The sequence below is a fragment of the Leopardus geoffroyi genome, chromosome B4 (genome assembly GCF_018350155.1).
Source record: "Leopardus geoffroyi isolate Oge1 chromosome B4, O.geoffroyi_Oge1_pat1.0, whole genome shotgun sequence".
Taxonomy (NCBI): Eukaryota; Metazoa; Chordata; class Mammalia; order Carnivora; family Felidae; genus Leopardus; species Leopardus geoffroyi.
Genome location: NC_059341.1, coordinates 32,961,188 through 32,975,016, shown reverse-complemented (window position 1 = coordinate 32,975,016; position 13,829 = coordinate 32,961,188).

Genomic DNA, 13,829 nt, shown 5'->3' with positions numbered 1-13,829 from the left:
ATAAATATATTACATGTTAAGACAAATGACATGTTTTGTAAGGAATAACTATATTTTTTTAAAACAAAAAGAACTGGTGAGAAGAATAGTATTTTTTTTAATTTTGCAAGTCTCTTAATGTCTGGCCTAAGACATAAGAGTTTTCATATATGCTTATGAATTTAATTTTTATATGTTGTTTTGTTTAAAGCATGAAAAATATAGCTTCATACATATATGTAGTTTAAAAGGGAGTATTTTAATGGCCTATGTAAAAATCTTTATAGAAATTCTTGTTAGATATTGCATCAAGTCTTGACGAGTGGTTATTTTTTAAATGTTAAATGTAAAGTGGATCTGAAACCTTTTCAATCAGTTTCTGTCCTCTCTTACATTAAAATCCAGTGGTCTGCCCTACGCTTTGATGGAGTCTTTTTTTATTATTATTACATTTCTTTATTTTTGAGAGGCAGAGAGAGACAGAACATGAGCAGGGGAGGGGCAGAAAGAGAGGGAGACACAGAATCTGAAGCAGGCTCCAGGCTCTGAGCTGTCAGCACAGAGCCGGACGCGGGGCTCGAACCCATGAACCATGATATCATGACCTGAGCTGAAGTTGGACACTCAACCGACTGAGCCACCTAAGCACCTCTGAAGGAGTCTTTTAACTCACACATGACTTTGTAACATCATGCATTGGTAATTTGGAAAATATTAGTTTGCTAACATATAGATTTCACAAATGTTGACATCATTCACTATTTAATATTTAAAACTTACAGTGGTTAATATTACCATTGATCTCATCAGAATAGTCATTAAATATTGGAAAACTGTCAACCTCACAGTGGTAGATAGAAATTTTCCAAAATTATAATTTCAATTTGAAAGGTCTAATTTTGTCATTGGCCACAAATACGGTCAGCTGTTTTCTTGAACTAATGGGCTCACTTCCTTCTTTTTCCTAAAAAAATGTCAGCCAAAAATCCAAATTAAATAGGAGGTGATGGATGCATTAATTAACTTGATTGACACAGTCCTTTCACAATGTATACATATATATCAAAGCATCACACTGTACACTTTAATTATCTTACAGTTTTATTTGTCAACAAATTTGAAAATAAATTTTACCTGCAAAAACTAAACAAACATAACCATAGTTTGTAAGTCATTCTTTCAAATAAAATGGTAGTCCATTAAAAAAATGGCTAGTTCAGCTCCCAACTCAGTCACTCAAGTGTTTTTCCTAGAGAAAACCATCATTCTGTCATAGACAACATATGTGTTTTATGAGTACTTTCCACTTGGTCACCTAATATTATGAAGACATACATTCATGTCTTGAGATTTAATAAAATTCATAATTGTTACTGCTTAACCTAGGGCATTCTTAAATAAAACTGGCTCTTAATAGTTCCATGACTATGTGGTAGTGAAAAATGCAATGAGTGCTATTACAATATGGGCTGGTGCCCTGATTTATGCTTAAGTACCAGCAAATTCATATCTCTCTTCCTCTGCATTGCTTCTGCATCATCCTTGCAAATGTCATCAAATGAAGGATATTGCATTATTTTGAGGGTAGTTTTGACTTCATGGGACCACTTGAATGGGTTCCATGGACACACTTTGAGAACCATTGGTTTACAAAACAATGGTTTTTATGAAGGTAACATAATATAGTTGAATGAATTGGAATCCTACTGACCTGAATCAGGCCCAGTAGCATTTGTTAGGTTATTTGGAGAATGGTTTTTATGTTCTAGGACTTAGTTATTTCATCTACCAAATGAAATCACAAACATAAATGATTAGAAGGATTGGCAAACTACTGCTCATGGGCCAAACTGTTACTACTTTTTGTTTGTTTCTTTAAATTTGGTTGAGAGGCACTGATTTAATTTGGATTTATTGTGGTGTCATAATCCTCAGTACAATGTAGTTTATGAATATAAATGCACATTTCAGTACTTTATAGCTAAAGAGAAAGAAAGAAAAAAATAGATTTTCTAATCTTTAGAACTGTGCTCTCCAAATGGTAGGTACTAGTCACTTCTGGCCAATGAACAGTTGAAATGTGGCTAGTCCAAATTAAGATGTAATTTGCCAGAGAACATTATATTTCTATTCAGCTCTGTGTTGCTGTCTACTATCATTTCATTTCAACTTAATCTCTTTTACTATCTATTGTAGAACAGTTCAGTGGTAATAAACTATCTCAGCTTTTGTTTATCTGGGAAAGTCTTAAATTTCCTTCATTTTTTTCCCTTCATTTTTTTTAAGGACAATTTTGCCAGATAGAGTATCTTAGTTAACATTTTTTTTTCTTTCAACACATTGAACATATCATTCCATTCCCTACTGGCCGACAAGGTTTCTGCTGAGAAATCCACTGATAGTCTTACAAAAGATCACTTGTATGTGGCTAATTGTTTTCTCTTGTTGCTTTTAAGATTTCCTCTTTGTCTCTGACTTTAGACAGTTTAATTATAGTGTCTCAGTGTGGCCTTCTTTGGAATTGTTTTCTTGGAGTTCTTTGAACTTCTGAATCTATATGCCCATCTCTTTCCTCAGATTTGTGTAGTTTGGGGAATTATTTCTTCAAATAAGCTCTTTATCACTTTCTCTCTCTTCTTCTGAAATTTCCACATTGTGTATACAGGTCCTCTTGATAATATTTCATAAGCCCCTTAGGTCTCTTTGCTTTTTCACGTTTTTGTTTATTTTTCCTTCTCTGATTTGATGATTTCAAATGAACAATCTTCAAATTCACTGATTCTTTCTTCTGCCTCAGAAGTCTTATGTTGTACCTTTCTAATAAATTTTCAATTCAGTTTTTGTATTTTTCACTCCTGAGTTTCTGTTTGGTTCTTTTATATATTTTTTATCTCTTTGTTCATATTTTCATTTTATTCATTCATTGTTCCTTGATTTTTTTTAGTTGTCCATCGTGTTCTCTTTTAGCTCACTGAAATATTTATTAACATCCTTATTTTAAGTTATTTAGCAGATAGTTTGCAGATATATTTCTTTATAGTCAATTTCTGGAGTTTTATTTTATTTTTTTAATTAGGCCATACTAACCTATTTCTTTCTCTGTCTTGTGATCTTTAGTTGAAATTTTGTAATGAAAACAAACAAACAGACAGACAGACATTGTGTACTGACTGAGTAGAAGACCTTCAGTGATCACCCTAGCTGGAGATTCTAGGACTTCTCAAACTTTACTCACATCTTGTTCCACATAGTCTCTGCCTGAGGAACTGCAATTCTAATATACATCATATCTACCTCTGTTTTCAGCAGCTTTCAAACTGTGATGCTGATTCCATCAGCGCTTTGAATCAGGTGAGCAGAAACCAGTCCCTAGGGGGTTCCTGGGATGCTCAGTTAGTTAAGCCTCTGACTTGATTTCAGCTCAGGTCGTGATCTCACAGTTGTGACAGACTCCACACTGCGCTAGGCTTGAAGTCTACTTAAGATTCTCTCTCTCACTCTCCCTTTGCCTTTCCCCCACACACACTTGCACTCTTTGTCTCAAAATAAACAGACAAACAAACAAATAAAAAGAAACCAGTCCCTCAGACTGCCCTCAGAGAAGCAAGAATGTTGAATATATGTCCATTCTTTCATTTCTCTCCTAAAGAAGGGGCCCCCTATGAGGGTTTTCCTCCGAGGTTCTCTGCATTTGGCTGCAAGGGGGAGGGAAACAGACATATGACAAATGCTACAAAATTTCCCTCCCTTTTCACTAGAATCCCCTCTTCACTTTATACAGCCTAGGTGCTGTAGCTTCTCAGCTGGTATCTAGATCTCACAGAGGTATTCTTGTTCATCTGTTGTCATTAATTGAGGGCCTATAGCTTCCTAATTCTGTCATCTTGCTGATGTCATAACTTCTAACACTTATTTTTATAATTAAAGTTTTATTGTAACACAGCCATATTCATTGATTTTTTTGTGTGTTATCTCTGGCTGTTTAGTACTACAACTTCAGAGTTGGAAGTTGTGCCAATGCCTATTGGTCTACAAAGCCTAAATATCTGGTCCTTCATAGAAGAAGTTTGCAGTGTTGGAAGAATAAGGTATACTTCCCATCTTTTCCAAAGTAAAAGTCAAAGTTTTTACCATTTGTCACAAGCCCTTTAGAGTCTGGTTTAGGTTACATTTATGACCATTTCCCTTATTGTCCTCTAGTCGACTCTGTTCACCCCAACCACACAGGTATTCTTGTCCTCAAACACTCTAGGTATACTTCTACCCTAGACCCTTGGCACATGCCTAGAATGCCCTACCAACAAATACCCATGTGGCTAACACCAATGACTTCAGATACTTATTCAAAAGCTATCTCAGTGACTAGCCATCAAATCTAAAATTTCAACTCCAAGTCTTACCATTTCATGTCCTCTTCTGACTTATTTTCTCATTGAACATAATTTATTCACTATCTTCCTACTTACCTTTTAAAATCCTTTCTATCTCCCCCTATGAAATGCAATCATGTGGGGTTTTTTTGTTTTTTATTTTATTTTATTTTTTACTACAGTATGCCTAACACTCAAAAGGTATATAGTAGGTGCTACAAAAATATTGGATTGATAAATTAATAAATGTGAGAATACTTGTGTTATTAAAGGTGACAAAATATTAAGTTACCTATTACTATATTCTTGAATTCAATATACCTTAACTATAAATAGGTTCAAGTATACATTGGAGTGGTTAAAAACCTCTCAATTTTAAAGCTTTGTTGGTTTTGAAATAAAAGTATTTATCCTACTCACAATTTCCAAATCATGTCATCACAGCCTTATAGAAATTGAGGAAATTTATTTGACTCTGTATTTTCATTCTTCCGAAAAAGAAAAGCTTAGTACAAAAGAGTAAAGTAAAAATTAAGCAACGGCGGTGATTTAATTGTATTATATATTTTAGGTATTACACCTATTTGGGGTATTCTGCACTTCTTATTGCCATCTTTGGCATCTAAAATGGTCAGATTCATTAGGATTTCTGACAGAGCTTCAACAAAGCGATGTGCATTCAATCCTTTTTTCTCAAAATATCACAGTGTTCACAGCTGAGCTCCAACTACACATCCTGCAATCCATTTACCTCAGACCTCAGAGGGCCAACTATGTTGTGTGTGGCTTCTCTTACAACCCAGCCATTAAACTTCAATAGGTTTTTCCTTTCCTTTTTAATTATATGTCACAGGTTTAATTTCTTTTTAGTTTTTTATGCGTGTTGATTTCTGTAGGAACACACTCACTCCTAAATTGTATCAATCCTCTTTTTTAATGAGGAGAACATATTTTTATAAAAAAGAAGAAGTATTCGAAATTGCACTTGGCATTTGGAACACAGCAAAAGGTAGCTGTAGTCCTGTTTTATTGTACAACAATCATGTAAACTCCAGCTGTCAAGTCGTCTGATCAGTTCTTCAATAGGAAAAAGGGGCTCTGCTAAATCCTGCCCACATGCTGATGTATACCCGCCTAATAACTGTGTTTTTCAATCTTTATGAATTTCATTTACAATTTTTCTGGGACTTTCAAGGAATATTTTGAAAGGAAGATGTGACTGGAATTACTAAGTAAAAACATTTCCTATTGGGGGTGTGGAGAAAACACAACCTGTTTTAATTTACTCTGAAGCAAAGTGATGAAACCTATTTGCTGTTCGTGGTGTAGTTTTCCAACTTAGTCCACAAAGGTCTTCTCTTTCTTTGAATTCTTGCAATAAAGATGTTAGAGATTGACCTTAAGACATCAACAGAACATAGTGGGCAAGGAGATCTAAAGGACAATTTCTTTGGGAACTATTATTAAAGAAATCCTCATTAAACAAAAAGCAGAAACATGGTGCTCAAGTAACCTGCTTAAATTCCCAGAATTAGCTATGTTTTTTTTCTTCCGTGTCTAGACTAGGGACAAGATATTGAGAATTAAAATTCAAGTTCAGTTCCTTGGATTTTATATACATACACACCTGTGTGCACATACCTACACACACACCTTATCAAAAATGGCTTTGTCACAGGAATGAGAGATGGACTGAAAATATTGCTGCTTCTCTTTTGCTATTGTTCTTAATTATTGTTATCATCATTAAGGGGTAAGTGTTCTGGGAAAGAAGAAAGAAACTTCATATCCCCAAAGACTGAGAGCAAAGACTTAGTCTTATTCACTTTTGCATACAAAGGGACTGCCATATCTGAACACGGTAGATTGTGAATAAATGCAAATGGATGGTAGATCTTTAGCCATTAAAAACTTTTAACTTAGAAGAAATGGCTTATTTAGTTGACATAATTGGAATTCAATAGAGATGTTTTACTTGATTCTTCATCATGTTTGTATTCAGTGAACTGAGTAACACACTAATAGTTTGGGAGATGTCATTAATTTATCACCAAAGAAAATCAGGACATTTTCTATGGATTTTATAATTTCTAACCTTTGGAACCCAACTAAGCTGTTACCTTGACTCAGATTATGCATGGTTTTATAATTAATATAGTTACGTGATTATTTTCACTGATACCCATTAAACTAGGCTGAGCAAGAAAGCAAAGCAATCTTGTAACTTTTCATTTCTCTTCTTAAAGGAAACAGTGATATTTGGGTATAGGCCAAAGCCATGCAAACATAACTTGCTAATAAAGAAATCTATGTCAGTGCAGGAGATTATGTTGGGTCATGATAAATAAACAAAGGAAGGATATTAAATATATTATTTGAACACATCTTTTCAAAGAATTTTTCAGAAGAACCACATATTTAAAAGCCAGCGTGACTTAGTTTCACTTGGCTAAAAAAGTTTTAGATTATGAAATCTGGCTAAAGCAGTGAGGCTGATTCCACAAAAATCTAACTTGTCATTTTTCATTGAGATATATAGGTTTGAATATAATATTTTTATTTCCAGATATGCTATGCTGGTTTCTAAAGTTACTTGTGAAATTGCCATTTTCAATTCCCAGAACTTCTGCAGTTCCATTATCTAAACATAAAAAGTTGTCTAAATAACTAATTGCTGACAGTAGGAACCTCAAAATTTGACATTAATTTTTATAGTGTAAGTTGTATTTTATCAATAGGTATTTGGACTATAAGACTTGTAAATAATGCTCTCTGAGATACCCTAAGATATAGGAACTATGAAATCATCACATAAGTTAGTCTTGTATGACTTCCAGATCTTTGTCATAATTGCATGCTCATCACATGTACCTCTGTTTCATAATTTATATAATTTGCCACTCTGTGAAGCATGTTTCCTCATGTAAAAGTAGTCATACGGTAGGCTCTATTATAGCAGATAGAATTCCAGTGTGATAGTTTCATACTTGTGTTTTCATTTACAATAAGTTCAATAAAATTCAAAATTATCCATCTAAAATGAATAAATAACTTTTTAAACATGGAATTTTATGGATCCTCAGCACCACTTAGAAATGGAATTTTTTCCCCAATATTTGGTCATGCTAATATGGTGTTTAAAAATTTAAATATTATGTCAATTATAAAGTTTATATGGTCATACACATTGATCTTAGAATGGTGAGCCGAAATGTCTAATACATAATCTCAAATCACTGAGGAGAGATATGTATAGCTAAAATATCATGTATTTGTTAAACAAAGGAATTTCTCAGAACTGATTTTACATTTTCAATTTCTCAAATAGAACTGGGTTAAGGTAATAGAATATTTTGTTAGCAGAAGAGTACTGATAATGGCTTGGAAAGTACAAAAATTACTTCAGGAACTCCTTTCACAGTTGACTAATTAAAATTAATTTTATAATATTTGTAGATGTTTAAATTCTATAAGGAATGGCAGTTTAATTTAAAGAAAACTTGATGGTAAAACTTGACTGCTAAGAATTAATAGATAATGAAGATATGATTTTTATACCTCCCCTTTGGAAAGAGTAAACTGAAGACAAGTGACCACCTTAAGTAAAGTTATGATTAAGCTCATATATAAGGATTTTTACTCCAAATGTCTAGCCTGTTATGGTTGAGTCCATCTCTGCCAACATTAATGCCTCATAATAAACCTTCTTGAGATCTATCTTGCGTTTATTTTCTGTAAAAACTATGAATAATGAATGAACAGAGAAGAAAAACATGAACTAGAGCAGGAGCAGCAACAAAGCATTGCTATTATTCCCCTTGATGGAAAATGGACATGTCCAAAGATGGGAGAAAGGCACAGAGAATCTATCCAAAGAGCTGTCTTTTGCGGCTCAGTTCAAAAATATGTTTGGGATGTTTTTATACCTGTGACATGGATTAGCAAAGAGTAGGGGGAAAAAACAGCTGAGAAAGTGAGATGTGCAAAAGTAAGATTAATAATTAACATTGGTGTAATGGTCCATTAAAAAAACACTATAAAAGTGAGAAAATATTATATATGTGCATTCTACATTGTGCATTTGCCTGGGCACTTTAAAATTTATTTTAAAGTCAGTTTAAATTAAGTAATATTATGAAAATTTTCAGACTGATTTTGAGGCAACACTTTTTCAATCTCCTGATTAACATATGGGTAAATTGCAAGCAAAAATTATTTCTGGTGCAAATTGAATCTACTTTAGCAAGCAATCTGGCTGCTTTTCCCAAAAGAAGTGATGTTCATGCTAATAATCCAAAAGTAGCTTTCTGTGCCCCAGCTGGTATTCCCTTAAATGTCATTTATCATCTTCATTTAGAAACAAACCTTGTCTCACAGGGTAATGTTAAAACTCGAATGACTCTTTATGCTATCTCAAATGTTCAGGAAGCCAAGGTGTTGACACAAATAAGAGTTGACTGAATATAACTAATAAATATAGCTCTTTTCAATTAATATTTTAAATCTTTTATCAATTTTTAATCCAAAATAATAAAAAAGTAGTAAAAGAAACAGATTTGATTTTATACCTTTCCAGTATTCAATAAGTGATAGACAAGAAAAGGAGTGAAACTCAGATGATGGGCAGTGAAAGGATAGAAAGAAAGAGCATTCTAGGCCCTGGATTACACATGTGTGGATATCAGTGCCTCGGTCCATCTGTGGTGTGTGCAACCTGCACTGAAATAAATTAGAGATAAGATTCATCCTTCTCATGGAAAGTTTTATATAAACCAACAGAAGCATATCATCCTGGCAAAGAGAAAGAGAGGGAAAAAAAGCTAATAAAGAAAGATTGATTTTTTTCTTTATATCAAGTAGTCCTAATGAGCAATGCTTTGATGAGTAAGAGCAACCTTATTAAATGTCATGTGTTTTTACTCTCCCTTGAAAGCATTTACATTTAAGGATTAATATTGCTTGGAAAAGAAATTTGGGTTTTTCCTAGTCCAAAATATTTAAATACTAAAGAAAAATATTAAGCCATAATTTAACTTTCTTACTAAAAGAAAGAAGAAGAATAAAAAAGTCCTCATTAACTAAAACTATTTTCTGTTTCTATTCAAATTGTTTTAACATTTCATTTATTTCTTAATTAATCATTTATTTTATGATATTCACTAGCACAGATAAAATCCATGAATATAAATGAGTATTGAATCATTTTTATTACTTATCAAGTGAACTTCTATTTGGATTTTGTAAGCTTTCCAAATGCTCTTGAAGTGATTATAACCAAATTCATTTAGTCATTTATTGTTAACTTTGAGAAATTTGAGATTTAAAGAGTTAAAAAGTAGATTTAGGGAGTTGTTATAAAACTGAAAACAAGATGAAACATACAGGAATTCAAAAAATGAGGGAAAGAAAAAAATAGAGGAAAAGGTGAAATACTGAATTCATTGTCCCCAAGATTCTATTAGGAAAGCAAAATATTATATTGCAGAGATTATTTGTAGTCTAAAAGAGGACCATAAAGAAAAGACAACACTTCTCCAAAATAAATTAATTAATAAAGATATAAATTCAGATTTCAAGGATTTTTTTTCAATTTGGTTTAGGCTAGCTATACAGGAATCTGACCCTAGTTAGATCTACATGCTTAAAACAGAATGGGATGTGAATAAAAGTTCTCATTGGTTAGTTAAAGTGCATGTAAACTATCTGGTCTTTTTGTGGAAGAACCAAATTTGTAGTGAATCAAATTGACGATATCTGTCATTTGCTTACAGTTTTTTTGTTTTCCTTCCTAAGCCAAGATAAACTCTTAACTCTGAAGATTCCCATGAATATGCTTGTCCATTCTGAAGCATATTTCTTGTTTTGTGCGTACCCACTTTGCTTTAATTTCTGGCTTTGTTTTAAAGAAAATTCTAGCTTTCTGTTTCAGAAAAATCTAGCTAGAATTTATGTATCCCACCATCTGAGATAAATTTATCTATGTTGCATATTTGTCATAGAATCAAAGACTACATTCCAAAAAGAGATGAAATACACAGTGGTTAAGGACTCACAATTGGGAGTTCCATAAACATGGAATTATGTCTTCACATTGATACCAAGTATTGGTCACTTTGGACAATGTATTGAATCCCTGAGGTTCTCCATTCATAGGGTTATTACAAGCATTAAATCATCTAAGACAGCCCCCTTTCTGGAACACAAATCAATAAATGTTAACTATTATTTTTCTCAAGTTATAGTGAAGGAAATACCTCAAGAGGTACATCAAGTGACCATCAAATTTAAAACATCAGTCAGGTAACACAATGCAGTTCAGGTATGCACAAACTAAGCCTGAGTGTCAATCCCGGCTCATGGCCTGTTTCTGTAAAGACAATATAACTTCACTGTCGACTTTATTTTCTGCACAATTTGACTTTGCAATTTGACTACTTGTAAGGCCTTTTAAAATTGTGTTCACTTCTGTTCTATTTCAGAATATTCTTTATTACTATTAGCTCTTTTTTCTGTTTTTTGCCTTGTTTCTAATCCAACTAATGTTTGCCCCATCCAACTAATGTTTGTTACCATCTCATCCTCATTTACTTATTTTCTAAAGGAAACCATGTCTTCTCACATTTAAGTAAGAATTTAATTACTTTGCTTCTGCCTTTGGATCAAGAAATTGTTTTTTGTTTGTCTACAAATGTCAACTGCCTATAACCTTAAGTTCTAACTGTCACCACAACCTACAGTGACTAAGGATTCAAATAGAACTTTCTCAGTGAGAATAATATACCAAATTAGAATTCAGTCTTCACCGCTGAGGTGAGGATGATTGTAAGTCTAGGGTCATCCCACATTGTACTGAGGAGCTACACCATTTTTCTGACAAGTCACTTTCAAGTTTGCCCTAATTTAATGCCCCATCACAGCTATGTATATGAGAAATCTTCCAAAGATGTTGGTGTTTGAATAATTTCCTTTTCCAGCTTCTAAGACTAATTCAGATTTTCCCTTATTTTTACATCCTCAGTTATTTCTTAAAGAGTAGAACGGAAGATAAATAGGGTGTGGATCAAACATAATGTTCTCGATTCTTCACGCAGTAAGTAGGGCTAGGTTATTTTTTTGTCTTCTGATAATTAACTTCTGATGATTGATTCATCAAGAAGCCCTCTGTATTCTTCACCTGGCTTCTTCTCCCAAAGGAAAATTGACTTTCACTTCAATTGTGCCCTTCTGTCATGAATATATCCTGACCATTGTCTACTGAAGGTTATGGCTGTATGACAGTTGTCCACCAGCTAATGATAGTTGGGGCTGTCAGCTTCTAAGAAACTCTGGGTATCTGAAAGCACACACCAATACAGTCCAGTATCTCTGTTACACATGGGTGTCTTCAGATAGGCAATTAGGGTTGAGGGTTGTGGTAAGCAGTGAAGCTCCAAGTATTTTATGCAGACTTGTCTTCCTCACATTTTTTCCTTATTGTCTACATAATCCCAAGAATGACTGTGCCTGGAGCTTCACACTATGGGAGCACTTGTAGAGCATCTTAGATTTCCACTGCTGTGGAAAGAAGATAAGGATGGTACAAACAATCCAGAGAAGAGGCCCACAGAGGCAAAGCTGCTGACTGCCCTTCAGGAAGTAAGTAGAAGCCATGTCCCCCATGCAGGGTTATCAGTTATCAGTTCTAGTTATCAGTTCTGGGCTGAAAGTTAGACTCAACCAAATCATCAACCACTAGAATAATTTATTATTCAATACAACACACAAACATAAACTGAAAGGGCCTGAGATCATGCAAAAGGTCAAGGAAGGATACAGAGGCCAGTGAGCGGGATAGTCTCTGCAAAATTCTAGAATTATCTCCCTGTGTTCATGCAAGTCAGATATAGTTTTATGACTACCCAGTATTTATGGGACTGCTATTAGTATTGCAGCCAGTTTTAAGAGTTACAAGGAGTCTGGGATATGGAGTTGTTTGAGAGGCAGACTCAAATCAGTTGGCAATTTTCTCATCAATAAAATGAGGATGGCAAAAAAGAAAATCTTGCTGAACTTCCTTGGGATTTTAGTGATCAATGTGAAGCTCCTCACATGGAGTCTGGCATTTTGTAGGTGCTGAAGTGAAGATGGCTGCCACTCCTCCTCCTGCTTCTACTCTCCCCACTGGCAGTGCTATCTCTACCACTACTAGTAAAAATACTGAACAAAGTGATACAAGCCATATAAGTTACACTGGAAAAAACACATTTGACCCTAATTATTTAAACCAGTAGCAGCAACTCCAAAAGTATCAGCAAAGATACACTTGGTACATGGCAGTTTACAAATGGGATCTGAAGTCAGTGCTTAGCAAAGTGACAAAACCCAACAGCCTACTTGGATGATGGAGGTGGGGAGGATTGATGTACTTGTCTCACTTGTGTAATCACTTAGTGTGAGGTCTGCAAACTGAAGCTCTTTTCTCTGAACCTTACCAACTGAACATTCCTTAAAGTAGAGAGGTTTGGTTTAATTCCAGCACAAGCAACTAGGAAAATGGCCTCTGTGAAACAAATGCATTCAGATCAGTTTGGATTAATTTATAGGGAAATGGAATGAACTGGATCTAATTATTGTTCAGAAGGCTAAAGGATGATTCTCTGTTAGAGGTTGTCCCAGGTAAAGATTAGTCTGATTATATCCAGCCTCAAATTTACCCATTTTATCAGTGGTGATCCTGCTGCCCCAGGGTTCATGGAATGCAGATGCTGCACATAAACCAAAGGGGAAAATGAGGATGTAGCAAACCAGGAAGTCCTGTGTAAACCAGATTGTAAGATCTTGAGAAATTATACGTGGTAAAATTATGGAAAATATATAAGTATTATAGTACTTTCCTGAAAAGTACATAATTTCATGTTCTAAGTCAGCAAATATAAACATATTTTTAAATATTCTTGTGGTTCTAAATCATACATTAATATAATTTGTTTCCATTTATTTCATTTTATTATGAATCATTTTAATCTCTAAAATATTGTATTTCTAATTTTTTTGCACTTTTAAAATATTCAGGATTCTTCTATTGTGTTTAATGTAAAATTTGTCTCTTAAATTCTTATAACTTTAATATTTACAAATTAACTTATACATGTTATCTATTTATTTTAAAGGGAGAATCATGTGAAATTTGTAGGGCAGGCATTTTCCCTTTTTACAAAAGAAAAAATAGGTTCTCAGAAGTCACGTCATGTGCTAAAGACACTAGCCAGTTTGTGGTAGAGGAAGAGTCTAAACACAGTTACTTGGATTCCCCAGTGAGGAGACTTTTTACTCCACCCTGTGCCTTCCCAGAGATTCTAGATAATACCAGTAAATTCTGGGAATGAATTCAGTTAGTGTGAACTGAGGGTGATGGGGTAGTCATTTACCACACCACTGGATTCTATATTCCAATGTGGTAGCAATCCAAAAGAAAATACTTTTATTTTTTTATTTTTTATT